Consider the following 20,290-nt stretch of genomic DNA (forward strand, 5'->3'; position numbering starts at 1 on the left):
CCTTACCCTCTGGTTCTCAGGGTCAACATTAGCCAGATATCACGATACCGTAGTATCTTCCCCCCTCCTTCTCACCTCTGCCTCTCACTTTTAATGCGCAGTAAATCTAGAAAGAGATAATCAAATTACTTTCACATTTCCCTTTACCTTAGAATCTCTACTTCATTTGTCAGTATAAGGTCCTGTGTTATGGTTCTCAATTTACTTAAGGGGAACACCTTTCACTGAACTGGGTTCCCGCACTCGCTCTCACTTTACAGCCCAAATGTCATTATTTCGCCCTCCAGATCTTAATCTCTTATTCGGGAGCGTCAGTACAGTTATTGGCACAAAGTTTCGCGCTTTGCGTGTGACTGTTGGCTGCTGGCCTTCCAAAGCCTTTGAAGGAAAGTCGCAGTCTACGTTTTCCCTCGCACCTCCCGAGAGTCAGGGGCTGGTTGTTCTTGCCGCCGCCCTTCCCCGGTTAACTTCCCAGCTTACTTGGGATTGGCTCTCTTCAGCACCCGCCTCCAAGACAGCCGCTCAGTGACCCTGCTGCTAAGGGAGCTCCGCCGGCGGTTCGATCGCTGGTCCGCCTCCGGCTTCCGTGACAGGGGATTCCAGCGCTCCTCCTCCTTCGACGAGTCACCGCCTGCATCCGCCTTCCGCGAACACAGCTCCGCCCTCCGCAGTACCTCCTTCTCCACCGCAGGTCGACGCCGCCTCACGCCGCTTGTCGACGCCTCCTCCGACGTCCTCCGGACTTCCTCCGCTGGCCCCCGCTCACGCTGTCAGCTGCGGCAGGGAGTTCCTCCAGGCAGATGGAAGGTCAGCTGGTTTCTCCACACACGGTGAGGCTCGATTCTCTCACGCGTTGCAGACACGTTGTCCAGGCTCAGGCACTTCTGGTACAAACTTCAGAAATAGTTCACATGGCACCACGGAGCTGTCACAATTCTCACTTTAGCGTTTGGCCAATTCTTTGGGGGTGATTTCTGGATAGGGGTCTCAGAGAGTCATTTATTGATCTGCAAGGCAGGGATTGGTCAAAACAAGAGGGGTCCCATCAGTTCAGGAAAGCAGCCGGCCCATAAGTCGATCTGGCTCCTAGGTTGTGTCAACCTCCTCAATAAGTTGCCTTTCTCCTCAGCAGGTCCACCCCAACCTTTCTCTCTGGTCACTTCGCCCACTACTCAAAATGGCTGCCTGGCCACTGGCCTTTTATAACCTGGCCTCAGACCACTGGAACCTGCTAGAGGGTTCCAGAACTTTCCCTATACAGTCCAATGGGTCTTTCTCACTGAAGTGTCCGTTATGGCAGTTGCTGGACACCATTTTAGGTCTCAAGGTTTTCTCTCAATTTTGGTGAGGGAGGCTAGGCCTCAGAAAGGAAGGAAAAAGAATAACGTCAAGGAACACCTAGCCCCTCTGTCAACACTAAAAATTCCTGGTGAATAATAAAAGTAAGTGAAACACGAGGAGGTCAAGGGTGACAAAATAAAAAATAATGGTAAGAGGACTCCCAGGAGCAGACAGGTCTAACACGCGTCCCCCCCAGCTGAAAGTGGGGAGAGCTACCCAACCCCTTGGGAGTTCTCATCACTAAGGCGGAAATACCTAGAGAGACCGTCTGCATTGGCGTGGTCCACTCCAGGCCGATGTTCCACCCGGAAGGCCATTCCCTGTAGGGAGATAGACCATCTCAACAACTTGGGATTCTCCTCCTTCATTTGCATCAGCCAACGAAGGGGCCGGTGGTCAGTCTGAACCAAGAAGTGCGTTCCAAACAGGTATGGACGCAACTTCTTCAGAGCCCAAACCACTGCAAAGGCTTCCCGCTCTATAGTACTCCACCTCTGTTCTCTGGGGAGTAGTCTCCTGGATAGGAAGGCCACAGGTTGATCCAAGCCCTCATCATTTAGTTGCGATAACACTGCCCCAATGCCATGTTCTGATGCAACTGTTTGGACAATGAACTCTCTGGAAAAATCAGGAGCCCTAAGTATTGGAGCAGTACACAATGCTTGTTTCAAATTCACAAAGGCTCGCTGACAAGCCTCCGTCCAGACTACCCGTCGGGGTTGTTTCTTAGAAGTAAGTTCAGTGAGGGGGGCCACAATGGTGCCATACCCCTTCACGAAGCGACGGTAGTATCCAGTGAGGCCCAGGAAGGCTCGGACCTCAGTTTGAGTCTTGGGGGGCTCCCAGGCCATGATAGCCTCGATCTTCGGCTGGAGGGGCTGCACCGTTCCCCTGCCCACCAAGTGGCCTAGGTACACCACCGACCCCTGCCCAATCTGACACTTGCTGGCCTTGATTGTCAAGCCAGCCTGCTTCAGGGCCTGGAGAACAGCTTGCAAATGTTGCAAATGGTCCTCCCAACTGCTACTGAATACAGCAATGTCATCCAGATAAGTAGCAGAGAAAGCCTCCATTCCAGAGAGGACCTCGTTCACCAGCCGCTGAAAAGTGGCAGGAGCGTTCTTGAGCCCAAAGGGCATCACACAGAACTGGTAGTGACCCTCAGGCGTGGAGAAGGCTGACCTTTCCTTTGCTCCATCAGTAAGGGAAATCTGCCAGTACCCTGAAGTAAGGTCAAAGGTACTCAAGTATTGGGCAGCTCCCAGCCGGTCAATGAGTTCATCCGCCCTTGGGATCGGATGAGCATCAGTCTTTGCTACTGAATTCAGTCCTCGGTAATCCACACAGAATCTCAATTCGGGTGTGGCGCCCGGCGGGGCAGCTTTTGGTACCAAAACCACCGGACTGGACCAAGGGCTACTAGAAGGTTCGATCACTCCTAGCTCCAGCATCTTAGCGACTTCACCATGGATGCTGGCCTTCACCTTGTCTGACAGCCGGTAGATCTTAGACTTTACCGGTGGGCTGTCTCCTGTGTCCACATCATGGGTACACAGGTGGGTTCTTCCCGGGACAAGGGAGAACAGTGAGGAAAATTGCTCCAGGATCTGGCGGCAATCTCTCTGCTGTTCAGGAGTCAGGGATGGTGAGAGAATCACTCCCTCCACCGACCCATCCTTTTCTTGAGACGAGAAAAGATCAGGGAGAGGCTCGCTTTCCTCTTCCTCTGCTCCATCGGTCACCATCATTAAAACGACCTCGGGCCTCTCATGGTGTGGCTTGAGGCGATTGGCATGAAGCACCCGGTGGGGCTGTCTCGGGGTCTTAAGGTCCACCAAGTAAGTGGCCTTACCCTTTTTCTCCAATACCTCAAAGGGGCCTGTCCAGCGATCCTGGAGGGCATTTAGCTCTCCAGGTTCCATCACCCACACTTTTTGTCCAGGCTCCAGTTCCACTGGGTGAGCATTGTGGTCATACCACTCCTTCATTACTGCCTGGCTCGCTTCCAAGTTGTCAGAAGCTTGCTTCCACAACTTGGCCATTTGGCTCCGGAAGGCCAGCATGTAGCTCACCACGTTCTTGGGAAGCTTCTTGGGAGTCTTTTCCCATCCGTCCTTCACCAGGCTGAGAGGACCCCGTACAGGGTGCCCATACAGAAGTTCGAAGGGGCTGAAGCCCACTCCCTTCTGTGGCACTTCCCTGTAGGAAAACAAGAGACAGGGTAGGAGGACGTCCCATTTCCTCCGCAGGCTCTCAGGCAGACTTCTTATCATGCCTTTCAAGGTTTTATTAAACCTTTCCACAAGACCATTGGTCTGTGGGTGGTAAGGAGTGGTAAACCGGTAGGTGACACCACACTCCTTCCACATAGCCCGCATGTAAGCTGATAGGAAGTTGGTCCCCCTGTCGGACACAACCTCCTTGGGGAAACCCACTCGGGTGAAGATCCCCATCAGGGCCCTTGCCACTGCAGGTGCAGTGATGGTCCTCAGAGGAATTGCCTCTGGGTACCGTGTGGCACAATCCACCAGAACCAGGATGAACCTTTGACCAGCTGAAGTTGGTGGATCCAATGGCCCTACAATGTCGATGCCCACCCTTTCAAATGGGGTGCTAACGAAGGGAAGTGGTTCCAGGGGAGCTTTCAGCTTCACCCCTGTTTTCCCACTGGCTTGGCAAGACACACGTCCGACAGTAGGTATCAGACGCCACTCTCATCCGAGGCCAGTAAAAGTGGGGGACAAGCCGGGCAAAGGTCTTGTCCTGACCCAAGTGACCCGCCAAGGGTATCTCGTGAGCCAGTTCTAGAAGAAAGGCTCTAAAACATTGAGGGACCACCAAGGCCCTGGATGAACCATGTCCGGGTGCCTTGGGCTCACTGTAGAGGAGTCCATCCTCCCAGTAAATCCGGTATTTCCCTACAACGTTCCCTGCTGCCTGGGCTTTGGCCTGTTGCCGCAGCCCCTCAAGAGTAGGAAACTCCTTTTGTGCTTTGTAGAATTCCTCCCTGGAAGGACCTCCCTCCACATGCCACTCAGCAGGGATGGGTAGGTTCTCCAAGGAAGTAACATTCTCCTCCGTGGACTCCAGATCCACCTCCGCAGGTGGCCTATCTATCTCACGAGGTAGAGATGTTGAGGCAGGTTCCTCCTGCCTACTGTCCTTCTCTTCTCTGGCAGCGGGCTGGGCCATTGTTCCAGGCTCCAGCGTGAGCGAACTTCCCCTGCGGGTAGTCGCGGACCTTGTGCTGACACAGGCCCAGTCAGGTGTACCCAGCATCTCAGAATGAGTCCGGTATTCCACCTCCCTCCAAGCATTGTGCTCCATGTCATTTCCTAACAGGCAATCAACAGGCACGGCAGGGCTTACGGCAACTCAAAGTGAACCTGCAACCCGTCCCCACTCAAAGGGAACCTCGGCCACGGGATAGTGGCCCAATCTGCTGTCAGCCATCACAGCGGGATGGAGTACATTTGGGATGACCTGCTCTGGAGAGACCAGATGACTTCTCACCATAGTCATACTGGCTCCTGTGTCTCTCAGAGGCTCCCCTCTATGGCCATTGATGGTGACCCATTGCTCATACTTTGTAGTATTTGAGGGCAATTGGGTCTTTGGAACCATCTCCTCATCTCCCAGGGACACTAAAGTGACACTCGCCCGCTCCCCTCCCTTACCCAAAGGCTTCTCCTCCCCGAGCACTACACTAGTTATTCCCGGGGCTTTTCCTCCAGTGGGAGGGGGTGGTCTTTTTGGGCATCTCACGTCTCCTTTATAGTGTCCCACACCACCACACTCGAAGCAATGGACAACCCTTGGCTGCTGGCTTTGGCCAGGATTAGGGTTTCGGGGTGGGTTAGTCTTAGGGATGAATCCTCTGCCCCTTCCTTGAGAAGTATTTTGTGGACCTTTTGAGAACTCCCTCTTATTATCTCCCCCCTCTTTCTTCTGGGGGGCGCCCTGTCCATACTTCTGGGAATCCCCTCCAGTCCCCTTTGAGGACACCCGGGTACTAGCCCAGATGTCCGCCTCCTCAGCAAGCTTCCTGGGGCTGATCAGCTTGCTGTCCACCAGGTATTGACGCAGCTCAGGAAAACATTTCTCGAGTAGGTGTTCCTTGAGGATGAGGTCATATAATCCCTCATAATCCCCTACCTCACTGCCTTTCACCCAACCCTCCAAGGCATTTTTGCGTAATCAAGGAAATCCACCCAATTCTGTGTGCCTAGTTTGTGGCTACTCCTAAATTTCTGCCTATACTTCTCGGGAGTTAGTCCAAACTTTCTTATCAGCGCCACTTTCATGGTAGGGTAGTGGGTTTGCTTTTCCTGCTCTAGGGCCAACAATGTATCCCTTCCAGCAGGAGGCATGTACTTATACAAACCACCCCCCCAGTGAGTTTCCAGTATCCCATGGGCTCTTAAGGAGACCTCATAGGCGGCTAGCCACTTGACAATATCATCACCTGGGGTGTAGCTAGCAATGACATCCTTGGGTAAGTAGGGTCTGGGTTCTCTGGTGATCTCTTTGTTTTCGCTGCCACCATTGTTAGGATTGGGGGACCCTAATGTTAAGGCTTTAAGGTCTAGCTCCTTTATTGTTAGTTCGTGGGCCAACCTCCTGTCCTCCCTCTCCATTTCTAATCTAGCTAACTCCAATTTCAGTCTCCTCTCTTCCCTCCTGTCTTCCAGCTCGGCTTCAGTAAAGCTCCTCACTGAGACACTGCTGCCCTCCCTTGAAAGTGTCCTGGGACCTGTCAGCAGATTCCCCCCTTCAGTTTGGTACAGCAGCCCTGTCCCAAGGACAGCGTCTCTATCACTCTCTTCTGTTTCCCGTTCCTCCTCTGTATGAGCTTCCACCCATGCCCTCAAGCTTGTCTGCAACTCGCTTTTCTTGGCACCTTTCTTGAAGAACACCCCCTGTCGTTGACACCACTCTCTAAGTTGGGCCACAGTGTAGGTCTCTATCTCTTCAAGGTTCAATTCCGTTTTTCAAATATGGTTTCAAATGGGCACTCAGGAGAGAACTTAAGAAGTCTAATTTGAGGACAACCTCCACCCACCACCAGGAGTAAATTTGGAAAATCAAAATATAAATTTGGGAGACCGCTTGGAGAAAACTCCAGGTGTAGGCCTATGGTAAGCACTGCGTTACTACTAAGTGGGTGTAAGCACAAACCTGTATCCCGCCGCTGAACACCAATTATGTTAGACCTAGGGAACCTAGTCTACATAGGGTAGCCTGGCACAGTGGACAAAGCTAGACTCCGAGGCTTTTGTGTAGTGCTTACAATCCCACTCACAATAACTCAGCGACTTACCATTAAAAATAAAGGATGCCACACCAGTTGGGAAAAATACGGTTTGATTTATAAAAGTTTTCTTTTAAATATCTGAAGATTTCATCACCACTTTTCATGCAGAGTTAATTAGCAACTTTACAATCAAATTCTGACAGTAAATCATGGATTGGCTATTTCACAATACTTGTCACAATTCTAGTTATCACTTTACAGTCAATAGTTAAGCTTTCTAACATTTACCTTACATTCCCCTGTTCAGGAATAAAAGCATGATGTAAATGAGGCGGTTATTTAGATCCAAACTCAGACAGTGCTGCGTTATCTGTTACCTTACCCTCTGGTTCTCAGGGTCAACATTAGCCAGATATCACGAATCACGATACCGTAGTATCTTCCCCCCTCCTTCTCACCTCTGCCTCTCACTTTTAATGTGCAGTAAATATAGAAAGCGATAATCAAATTACTTTCACATTTCCCTTTGCCTTAGAATCTCTACTTCATTTGTCAGGATAAGGTCCTGTGTTATGGTTCTCAATTTACTTAAGGGGAACACCTTTCTGAACTGGGTTCCCGCACTCGCTCTCACTTTACAGCCCAAATGTCATTATTTCGCCCTCCAGATCTCAATCTCTTATTCGGGAGCGTCAGTACAGTTATTGGCACAAAGTTTCGCGCTATGCGTGTGACTGTTGGCTGCTGGCCTTCCAAAGCCTCTGATGGAAAGTCGCAGTCTACGTTTCCCCTCGCACCTCTCGAGAGTCAGGGGCTGGTTGTTCTTGCCGCCGCCCTTCTACGGTTAACTTCCCAGCTTACTTGGGATTGGCTCTCTTCAGCACCCACCTCCAAGACAGCCGCTCAGTGACCCTGCTGCTAAGGGAGCTCCACCGGCGGTTCGATCGCTGGTCCGCCTCCGGCTTCCGTGACAGGGGATTCCAGCGCTCCTCCTCCTTCGACGAGTCACCGCCTGCATCCGCCTTCTGCGAACAGCTCCGCCCTCCGCAGTACCTCCTTCTCCACCGCAGGTCGACGCCGCCTCACGCCGCTTGTCGACGCCTCCTCCGATGTCCTCAGGACCTCCGCTGGCCCCCGCTCACGCTGTCAGCTGCGGCAGGGAGTTCCTCCAGGCAGATGGAAGGTCAGCTGGTTTCTCCACACACGGTGAGGCTCGATTCTCTCACGCGTTGCAGACACGTTGTCCAGGCTCAGGCACTCCTGGTACAAACTTCAGAAATAGTTCACATGGCACCACGGAGCTGTCACAATTCTCGCTTTACCGTTTGGCCAATTCTTTGGGGGTGATTTCTGGATAGGGGTCTCAGAGAGTCAGTTATTGATCTGCAAGGCAGGGATTGGTCAAAACAAGAGGAGTACCATCAGTTCAGGAAAGCAGCCGGCCCATAAGTCGATCTGGCTCCTAGGTTGTGTCAACCTCCTCAACAACTTGCCTTTCTCCTTAGCAGGTCCACCCCAACCTTTCTCTCTGGTCACTTCGCCCACTACTCAAAATGGCTGCCTGGCCACTGGCCTTTTATAACCTGGCCTCAGACCACTGGAACCTGCTAGAGGGTTCCAGAACTTTCCCTATACAGTCCAATGGGTCTTTCTCACTGAAGTGTCCTTTATGGCAGTTGCTGGACACCATTTTAGGTCTCAAGGTTTTCTCTCAATTTTGGTGAGGGAGGCTAGGCCTCAAAAAGGAAGGAAAAAGAATAGCGTCAAGGAACACCTAGCCCCTCTGTCAACACTAAAAATTCCTGGTGAATAATAAAAGTAAGTGAAACACGAGGAGGTCAAGGGTGACAAAATAAATAATAATGGTAAGAGGACTCCCAGGAGCAGACAGGTCTAACAGTAGGCTATTAAGAAAAACATGTAGAGCATCTGCCAGGGGACTCTGAAAACAGGTTTCCTAGTAGGAAACATACAGGTGACCCAGAAAAAGGATGAAACTAGGAGCAGATGAGCAATGTGCAACCCCATAGTATTTGATTCCTGAATTACTTTTGTCGGAAACTATTCTTCTCCAGGAGAACCCTCTGTCATCTGAGAGGGCACAACTTCAACATACTCCATCCACATTTCTATGGCAAAGATTTGCATGATGCTTGATAGTGGAATAAATGAATGATGGTAAATTGATGAAGGCTGGTGGTGACATCTAATAATATCCCTGTACTAATCATGCTAGGTCATTTCATTGCATGAAATTCATAACTTTTTAAAGAAATTGACCCAGAGGCTACTTTGGGTTGTCAACTTTCATGGCCGTCAGCCATTTAAAGACCAGAGAACTCAACAGAGGATTTTATATTCACTACAGTGACTAAGTGAGGTGCAGTTACTCATTTGCAACCCATGCATATTGCCACAAGTATGTTAATACTGTTCCCCATGTTGGGACAGAAAAGTCACCTGCATGGTGGCCTGCATCTCTGCTCTTTGGCCCAGCTGCCTGGATACCTGGATCTTTGGTACTAATTTATGGTCAAACACGGATCATTGATGTGCGCCAGGAACTAGGTCTCTCTTATGGTAATGCGGTCAAGTTAGACCAGGAGGGATGCACCAAGCGCTACCCAAATAGTGGTAGACAGCTTTGGCCCTTACCTGGAGTTAAGTGACATGAAAGGAGTGGAGACAGCATACCCGTTTTGCATTTAGTAGTGATCAGCAGTGTCAACAGTTCTTTTTACCTGTGTCACAGGCGGGGTGCTTGTTGGCCCACTCCTGTAACATTCCGCTGCTGTGCACTTAACTCACCCTTGACCTACATGGTGAATGTGTGTAGTTCCAGACAGTGCGGGATATTTGCATGTGTCAGCTGTGATGTAGGCATGCCTTTTCGTGGTATAAAACATATAGGCCTGTCTCTTCCATTTTGGAAGCCTGGGCCTGGAAAGGCTAGGGGAAGTGGGGCTGCAACTGTTAGTCAGGAGATGTGGATTGCCGACATTCCTGAGGGCTGGCGGTACGGGCATGCCTGCTAGAGGAAGGGGAGCACAACATAATCTGTGCCAATCAAAGGTCTCTTTGAATCAAAGATAGTTACTGGCCAGTGCTGCTTGGGTGTGTTGTCATGGAGATGATGGTTCTGCTACGGTTGGCACTGTAGGACCAGGGAATCTTGATAGAGGGGAAGACTTGGGCCTTTGAACCCTTATCGGGCATATTTTAGAGGAGGCTAACAGACAGGTGTGATCATCGGTTACTTTCTTGGCCTGTGTTGTGGTTCAGTCAGAACTGGAGTCATTCTTGCTGTATCAGACCATTCCTTTGACAAAGGACAAGGCAGAGTATAGGGCACTTCAAAGGGGTCAACACCCACATCCCAAAAATGAAAGGACCAGACACTAAATCACATCTTTGTCTGGATATGGACCATAAAGGTAAGAGTATGAGAACAGGGGAGAAGATCACCAAGACTTCTAGCTCCGGGAAACTTGACGAGGGATCAATGTCTGCTAGTCTCCCTGCTGGGTGATGGGGCATCACCCAGGTCATCAGGACCAATTGCCCTGAACCTGGAGCCCCAGCCGTCCGCCTGCCTGCAAAGGCCAGTGGACCCTGTGAGGAGCAGAGTGCCTGGGGCAAGCGAGGCCCATTGAGGATTCTGCTGAGTGGATCCTGGTGAGTAAAGTGTGAGATGCCCAGCATGGTAGGTGCAGCATCGTCCCCAGCCCTGGAGCATGTAAATGAACTATGCCACGCATGGAGCTGATTCATAATGTCTTTATTCTGCCATTCTCCACGAAAAGTGATCTCACACTGTCCACGAAAATGACATACTTCCACTAAACCACACCTTAACACCTCCAAGCATATTACATAGCTCCTGTTCAGAGTATGCCGAGGACCACAAGGGTTCTAGCGCATACATTATCAATACACTATAGTAGGGGCCGCTGCATGGCCAAAATTGGTGACTCCCTTATGCCAGGAGGGTACCACTATGAAGTAAGAGCTATCACCCTTGTACAGAACCCGTCAGCGACCCCTGTACACCAGAAGGGGGTGACTGTGAAGTAGAGGCCCTTGCCCCTGTGCAGGAAAAGTCAGTGTCCCCAGTATGCCAAGGAGTGGCCCACCGCAAAAAAGGGCCGTTGCCCTTGTGTTGGGGAGATCGTAGGACCACAGATGCCAGGAGGAGGGCACTGAGTAGGCCGGGCCATTGCCCTGGATGATTGTATCTAGCTACTATGAAGAACACTTACTGAGTGTGAGGAGTCGTGGAGAAGGATGCCCAATTCTGACGCGGACCATCTGGAGACTGAGAGTTCTCAGCATTGTTTGCTGCCACTGGGGGGGTAAGACTGTTTGCAGCAGGCAGGCCTCCTGGGGGCTTCCACGAATTTAGTGTATAGCACTGCTGAATTTGATCTTAAACCAAACTCAAACTTTATCACAAAGGGAGTGGCGTGAACTACCTCCCCAGTATCGGAAGGAAAAATGTGCCCTGGTGTGAAGGGAACCAGGCCGCTCTGCCTTTCTACCCAAACCATCCAATGGATAGGTGTTTATTTACTGTCTACATGGGCATTGCTGCTCTCTGGATTTACATTTTCATTTTTACAGATGAACAGTGGCGGCTCGTCGGCTAAGGCAAAGGAGCATTGCCCCACTGCTTTTTAGCAGTGAACTAAAGGGAAAATAAAATGATTATCATTTAATTTCTCCTACTTCCGCAGCTTTGTGTGAGGGTGCGGGGGAAGGGAAGGAGTGGTAGCACCCTCCTAAGAGCGCAATGACTGCTTGGCCGGCCAAACAGTCTTGCGCACTTTGCATGTTCTCCATGCAGGCTGCATTACAGCCGGTGTGGAGAACATGCCCAGGCTAAGGCAGCGTTGTGATTGGCTGACTGGGACTCTGGGTGTGCTTCCTGTTCAGGCCAGCGAGGGAGGGCTATGGAGGTGAGACGCAGAGAAGAAGCGGCCAGAAGGTACTTTTTTTATTTTATGTTTTAATACCCGCTTCCCCCGCGTCCTCCTGTCCTCCCACACCTGCCCCCGCCCCCCTACCTCCGAACTTTGCTGGCCACTGCTGCAGATGAATAATATTGATTTGCACCTAGAGCTGTGATCTTTACGTGAATTCATTTTCAAAATATGAGGGTAAGAGGTATAACTCATTTTCCATTTCTCTTTTATTTTCATTTCCATGTACTGTGGAGGATTTTATATTTTCTGCTCGACTGTGGTATTTTCCAAAACGGGCAGGCAAAATCTTATAAACGTGTTTTAATCTGTACAATTATTTTCACTTTTGGGTAAGGGAAAACTTTGCATTTGTCCTGACGTTTCCTTCTGTGGTCTTCAGTTCTATCTAGAATTTGACAGATGTATCCTGCTAAGTCCCAACATACAATTGCATAATCAACTTTTTGGGCGATTGCAGCTCTGCTCGTCCTGAATCCATATGCTCTGTAATGTTCTGCATTAACTTTCAGTTTTTACATTTTATCTTGTAGAGTTCAATATATGGCTATGGGTACATTTCCTATTACATAGTTTTGTATTCCTTTTCATCAACGAATATAATGGCATTTTTAGTAATCATGAACTTTATCGCATCTGATATTGTTTCCGGAATATGTGTATAAAATGCACCAAATATGTGCATTATCTCAACGTCGATCCTTTATTATCACTATGGCCACAGGAAACCTGAAGGTTATTAAAAAAAATGTGCCTTCCTTAACTCCACTGGGGGACGAGCGTAGGAAACGTAGGCCAAACAATGATTTCACTCTACAAATGAAATGGAAAAAGGCGGTGAAATTCCATCCTTCCCCCAGGGCCGGCTCCACTTAGAGCCGAGCAGGGGAGCTTGAAGTGATCTCACACTGATGGGCCCGTCCGTCTGAGCCTCGCAGCCGGGCAGTGAGTAAGGTTCGGGCGATGACTGCATGCAATGCACAATCTGGATTTCACATACCTGTCTGTGGGATCGGTGGGAAGCCAGGGGTGATTCACAGACCCCCAGTGAAGTCAGGTGACTTTTATAGAGTCGGAAAACCAGCGCTGGAAGCAGTGGCGAGGGGAAAACCGTGAAGTATGTTTGTGCTCGTTAGAAACGGAAAAGTGCGCTCAACAATAGAGTGGAGATGTTTCAGAACCTTTTAAAAGTGTATGTGGGCAGAGCAAATACATATGGCGCGCAAATATACAGCACGGTACTCCATGCAGGATCAGAATTGCTAACATGCTGTGACCAAAAATAGGATTTTTTGAGGTTTCAAAAATAGTAACTAGGATAATGACGGCATCCGTGGAATTTACCGGTGATATAGGTGCTTTCCAGACATTTATAATCAGAGCCACCGCAAATATGCGGCGAAGGAGGATCAAATTATGTGGCAGTGTTGACTACATTATGCGGGAAAGAAAATGCTAATTATGTGGCATAATACAGCACATTTTGGGGTAGTATTACTTCCTTACTTTGTCATTTTTACACAGGTTATCAGTGTTTGGGTAAAGGTTTTGACTTATTACAATCAATTTAGCAGCCCAAACTCAGCAATAAGAAGGAGAAAGATGGCCAGTCAAGCTTTTCAAAGGTCTTTCACTGTACGGTAACATGCTCTGGTGAGTATTAGTGACTTTTGATCCGTTTGAGCAATACAAAAAAATGTTGTTCAAATTTGCAGATTATGCAGCAGATGATGGATTATGTGGCAAATGTGACAAAATCTATAAGTATGCGGAAAAAGCTGCAACTGCACGATCGCATATGTCGACTGACTCTGTGTAGGACCATGTCTATATAACACACAGATATCTCCAATGAGTTTTAACCTTTCGCCTTACAAACCGATAGACTTAGCCAGATAATACAGTAGGCGATATTGCTCAGTAGGTTAATGTCCCTACTGCAAAAAAACGAGAGAGAACCCAGTGAGTTCAATGGACCTGGGTGTTCAAACAGCATGGAGTGTACTGGTAACGGTCCATTTTGCAACTGCCTTTTCTCATTTCTGCACCCCTAGGACCAGCCACCCTCCACTAACAGCAGCCTCATGCTGCACCATCTAGTGCTGTAGGCAAACTTGACACGTCACTACAGCACAGTAGGAAGAGGACAAAAGTAATGAAGTTGCCAAACATTTACCAACAAAAATGATTTATAAAAATTAAAGTAGATTGGTAATGTGGGTAAAAGCCTTGATACTGCCACTCTGGAATTTATCTGTGGTGATACATTGTGTTTTTTCCACATTTCTGACTCCTCACAAACATATAAATATGTAATCATCAGCCTCATTAGCATAATTGCAAGGCATAAGAGTACACAGGCAGCTAAATAAGCATAATTGTAAATGTTATATTTGCTCCTGCCTGTGTTTGGACAGGTTGCAATAATCCTCAGGCAGGCGCTGCTGTGTTATGACATAGTTTATTTCTATTCTGTTAACTGCACGTGTGATATATATTTGTTGTGTGATGTCCGGCTGGCCCATACAACGGGAGGATGCAAAGGGAAACTCTGTAGGCAGCTGCACTGCTGCAAAATCAGTGGCCTACCACTAAATATCTAGGGTTGCAAGTGTGCAAGATACACTAGTGCAAGGATTACTAACACCACTAGTGCACTTTGGGAGAAATAGCTGGGGAGTAAATACATTGTGCCACGCGCTCTTTCATCAGGATGCTGATGCTGATGCTGGGCACGTGCCTGCTCCTGCTTGTTCATTGGCTGGCGTGAATGATGTGGGGCGCAGTCCTGTGTGCTGGCTGAGGCTGGACAAAGGACAAGAGAGATCCTGTGCATGAACTATGCCATATTATATTAGGTGCACCCCCAGTTACAGTATTCTCTACTCCTGTCTGCTGTCCCTGTGCGGCCTTCCTCTACAATGCCCTGGTCCTCCTCACAGTTCCTGTCCAGCCTCTATGGCATGATGCAGTGTCAAATGTCCTGGGTGGATTCCATGCTGCTGGGTCTTAGAGTCCTCCTCGCGACACAACAAGAAGGCTTTGCTTTCAGTAACTTGTGACACAAGATCACACGGTCCATTCTCATAAATACCAACCTTGACGTTAAATGTAGAAGGAAATGAAAATATAAAAATGAAACCCAACATTGCTACAAGCATGCTAGCAAGTGCAGCATATGTAGATTTAGGTTCTGGACGCAAACAATAGGCTCTAAAAATGCACTCTAAAATATTATGCAGGATATACTCATGCCACCTCAGAATGGAACAAGTGTGGTGCGCGTGCCAACTAGATGCGCTACCACTGCAGCCCACCTGCATAGTGGCATTTAATTTTGATTCATGAAGGCACACTATAACAAAATATGTATCTACTGCCTCCTGTGCAGCTTCAAGATCAGCATTGGTAAGTGTCATTTGCAGGTTGTTCACACACATAACTCACACTTCCTTCTGTATATGCAATGGGACAGTAATACTCAAAATACAGCACGAGGGCTGCATGCTGCCCTCCTGAGCTGCTGTTTCTCCACTGAACACACAAGATGATGGACGGAATGTTGCACAATGGCAAACCATTCACCCCCAGTCACAGATCTGGGTTTAATCCATCGTTATTTTGCTCACCAAGCCACCCCAGTTCAGACATGGCCATATGCAAATCAGCCTTGACCCTGTGCTTCATGGGAACAGTCCAGCCCGAACTGCCAAGCCATGTCTTCCCTGGACCGGAATCAAGCATCCTAGGACCGGTTTCTGGCTATCAGCCGTCTTCAGCCAGGATAGCTTGACTCCAGTAGCTTAGTGAGCACGGGACCCACGTCTGGGCATACCCTTCCCACATAGGGTGAACAGCAAAACACAAAAGATGATGGACGGAATGTTGCACAATGGCAAACAATTCACCCCCAGTCACAGATCTGGGTTTAATCCATCGTTATTTTGCTCACCAAGCCACCCCAGTTCAGACATGGCCATATGCAAATCAGTATTGACCCTGTGCCTCATGGGAACAGTCCAGCCCGAACTGCCAAGCCATGTCTTCCCTGGACCGGAATCAAGCATCCTAGGACCGGTTTCTGGCTATCAGCCGTCTTCAGCCAGGATAGCTTGACTCCAGTAGCTTAGTGAGCACGGGACCCACGTCTGGGCATACCCTTCCCACATAGGGTGAACAGCAAAACACACAAGATGATGGACGGAATGTTGCACAATGGCAAACCATTCACCCCCAGTCACAGATCTGGGTTTAATCCATTGTTATTTTGCTCACCAAGCCACCCCAGTTCAGACATGGCCATATGCAAATCAGCCTTGACCCTGTGCTTCATGGGAACAGTCCAGCCCGAACTGCCAAGCCATGTCTTCCCTGGACCGGAATCAAGCATCCTAGGACCGGTTTCTGGCTATCAGCCGTCTTCAGCCAGGATAGCTTGACTCCAGTAGCTTAGTGAGCCCGGGACCCACGTCTGGGCATACCCTTCCCACATAGGGTGAACAGCAAAACACACAAGATGATGGACGGAATGTTGCGCAATGGCAAACAATTCCCCCCAGTCACAGATCTGGGTTTAATCCATCGTTATTTTGCTCACCAAGCCACCCCAGTTCAGACATGGCCATATGCAAATTAGTATTGACCCTGTGCCTCATGGGAACAGTCCAGCCCGAACTGCCAAGCCATGTCTTCCCTGGACCGGAATCAAGCATCCTAGGACCGGTTTCTGGCTATCAGCTGTCTTCAGCCAGGATAGCTTGACTTCAGTGGCTTAGTGAGCACGGGACCCACGTCTGGGCATACCCTTCCCACATAGGGTGAACAGCAAAACACACAAGATGATGGATGGAATGTTGCACAATGGCAAAACATTCACCCCTAGTCACAGATCTGGGTTTAATCCATCGTTATTTTGCTCACCAAGCCACCCCAGTTCAGACATGGCCATATGCAAATCAGTCTTGACTCTGTGCCTCATGGGAACAGTCCAGCCCGAACTGATGGACGGAATGTTGCACAATGGCAATCGGCTGAGCACTAACGTTGAGAATATGTTAAATAAGGAGGCACTCATTTATTTACAGCTTAACTGAAGTTAAAGGAGGTAATTAAGGTGTTGTGCACCATTTAAATATTGTATTAGGGAAGTGCATTGAGAATTTTTTTTCTTTAAAGTGATGGTTTGCAAAGATGAATTAAGAAACATCCATGCTTCCCCTCCACGCATGGTTCCTGTTATACATGGATGACATTATAGTTTAGCAAATAAAACGAAAGAGAAGGTTTCATACAGTGTGTATCCTGAAGTCATGTATTTCGAGGTCCTCTTGTATGTGATAATGAAGAAAAAGAAGGTAAAGTGAAGTAAAAAAATTGTCTAGGATCATACAATGTGGGGAAGCCGGGATTGATCCCAGGTTTTTTTGCTACATAATGTGCAATTCAGCCTTTATATGTACCTGCTTTGCTTCCCCTGTGCCCACCTTACACCCCTCAAACTCCACCTGTCATCAATGCGGCCCTCGATCACATCACATGCAAACCTTTTGGCCCTCTGGAAATTGAGTGTGAGTACCTATGCCGTCGGACATAAGCTTCGTTGCAGCAAGTGAGCCAACACCAAGGCCTTGGCCTGGCCCTAGTCTTTTAGGTCCCCATTCCACGAGTGTCCTGTGGACGGCTGAGCCGGTCAGTGTGTATCTTCTTCCAATGGTACAGCTCATTAAGACATTTGAGGTGTGATGCTACAATTATATGGCCAATGGCCAGATTATCAGTTTACTTTCCCAGTGCAATGTCCAGTACAGAGGGCCGATGAGATTCAGGGGCAGGAATAGGGGCTACACCGTTCTTGGCCAGGAGTGCTTCAGCTACCCCAGGGGTTCTCTACTTCCGGGGAGCTTGCCTCAGTCATGTTGCTGGTGCCCCTGCATGGCCGGGACTGTCCTGCTGCTCACTTGTACCCCTGGCCATGGACTTGGAAGGACACAGTCGAGCAGGATCCTGGTGGCCTCGCGCTAAAACACCCAGACTCTCGGCATTACTTTGACTTTCAGACAGAAGCCCCCAGGTGTATCCAGCTTGTAAAGTTAACTCTTTAGTGCCCACATTGACTCCACACAGGGGCTTCCCGCTGCTCAGGTTCATGTTTAATGAAACACAAATGAAGCCCTGGTGTTAGACTGCACGTGTCTGCGTCCGTGGGGGACAGAGGGGCATAGCATTAGCGCAGGTGGACTTTATCTTTGACAGCAGACTTGTAAACATTACAATATACAGGGAATGCTTTATTTATTTATTTATTTATGGGCTTGTAGCGCGCCGGCATCACACCCGAAGGTGTATCTCCGCGCGGAGCTGTGAGGTAAACAGGTCGAGCAAAGCACCTCCTAGAATAGTACTGTCTTTAGGTGTTTCCTTTAAGTAGGACAGTCCCATGGAAACATTCCTTCATTTGATGTAACAAAAATATCAGAAACTGCGTTTTTATAGTGGGCCATTCACATATTATTTATACGAGATGACGAGCCACTCTAAGACATGGGCAAGGTGAGATTATGAAAGGTTCCCATGACCATGTACAAAGAGCATTCTCTTTTGATATGCATGATTTTTCCTAGGCCAGAGGTGGTTATGTATAAATTAAAGTAAACAAACAAGTAAATCCACAGGACTAGAATTAAAACACTGGTTTCCAGCATGCAGAATTTCTAAAAAGGTCGGAAACAATTGGATATGCGCCGTTGAAAAGAGCTGACAAGAAATCCTAGTGGGTTGCATACTCAATGCAGAACTATATAGAGACTGAGAGATAAAATCTCGCCAGCACCTTTTTCGCCTTTCATCCTTGAGGTTGTCTCAAGTTCATAACATTCGTACCTTTGAAACTGGTAAAAATAATTCATTTTTATTAAGGTCCAAGAGACAAGTTATTGTGGCGTGTGAACTATGTAAATGACAATATTATAACGGTAACACTTGTTTTCATTGTAAAGACGATGTTTTAATTTAGACGGGCATTTATTTATAACACAAAATTAATAATGCTTAAAACAAACTCAACACCAATAATAATACTTAAATAAACATTTTGAGTTTACTGTTCAGTCTGAAAGTAAATAAAAAGAAACTGGGTCTCTTTATATTTCACTGCTGAAGTTCTACACACAGTAATTTAGCAGCACCAGACAGATCTACCACTGAAACAGCTATCTAGTGCCAGATTAGTAAAGTGTGGTGGTGCCAAGCAGTTTTGGACCTAATTAAGGATCGATTGTTAGTGCAAAGACAACATTTGGCATATCTCCTTCTTGGCACAGGCATCATTTTACATTTCTGATTTCAGGCACAGGGTAGTATGGAGAGACAGAGAAGCAGACCTAATGTCATGTATATGTAGTAGCGGCTATGCTACCCCCCGCTTCAAGGTAATGGTGCCACAGGTGGTACAGGTGAGAGTGTACAAACTGGGGAATAAATTGCAGTAAGCCCCACGTGGACCTGTGTGAGGCATATGGGTCAGTCATAGATGTCTGAACTTGCTTTAACAGTGCTGCCACTCAGCACTGTGTTGAGTGGCATCAGAAATTTTCCTTGGGATGGGCACGGAGGGCCGCAGTATGTGAGAACTTGTCTTTACTGTCAGACATTTTGTCTCACTACTCCTAAACAAATTGGAACCTCAAACTTACAAAAATAAGTCAATGAGTTCTGTCATGTCCAAGACCAATGTCACAAGTGCTGCATGAAATGTTCACTCTATCATAATATGAGGTTAAGGATCGAAGAAGGCGCTAAGTTTGACACTTTGAAGGCTTCCAGCTATTCTCACACAGTAAGTAAACAGGGATCTTTAATGGCATAGCTAGGTTTGATCTTTCCTAAGTGCATCACCGATTTTTTGTTTGGTTTCTGAATAAAGTAACACACTTCCATCACACTAACATATGATACGTATCTTGGATAATCTTTTTGTCTAACATTTGGTGGCTGTCACTGATGTATGTATTCCCTGGCTAAACTACATCAAGCATCTCTGCCACGCTCTAGGTAGGGGGGACATGTGGTCGTCCCCTGAGGAAACCTGTCCCTTGTATTCTAAGAAATTACTGAATGTGGCTCGAAAGCGCTTCCGAATGGAACTTATAACAACTTATTCTTCCATGGGTAGGCTGACTAACATCTTTTTGGATATCAAAGCCCACCCTCACTTTGAGATATTTTTGGATGATATCCAGCCTCCCTGGCTAAGAAACTATTTATTCAGTTTAGACATGGTTCATTGCCTCTCAGGAGTGTAACACACAAGGGGTCCAATGCCCACCATACCGTGAGCTCCTTGGTGTGCGAGCAGCAGAGAGACAGATCTGCACATTCTGCTCTTCTGCTCCACGTACGCCAAGGCAAGAGAGAAATGGATCATTCAACTTTGTAGGTCCAGGGGTCTTAGGGACTACAGGGAGGTATTAAGAATCCTCAAATATGATACCACCCCCTGATAGTGTTTGCAACTGCTAGATTTCTCTTGTCTAGGTGGTACACTAGGTGTGCAAAACTAAAAACCGAAAGCCCGCAAATCACCATTCATGCAGCAGAATAAACATGGTAACGAATAAGGCTTTTTTTAAATGTATAATGCCTAGAGATTGTTTATCTGGAGTGCCATTCTCTTTTTATAACGTACCTACACATTTTATATTCTGTTTTTTAACTATTT

This window comes from Lissotriton vulgaris, chromosome 8 (genome assembly GCF_964263255.1).
Source record: "Lissotriton vulgaris chromosome 8, aLisVul1.2, whole genome shotgun sequence".
NCBI classification, from domain to species: domain Eukaryota; kingdom Metazoa; phylum Chordata; class Amphibia; order Caudata; family Salamandridae; genus Lissotriton; species Lissotriton vulgaris.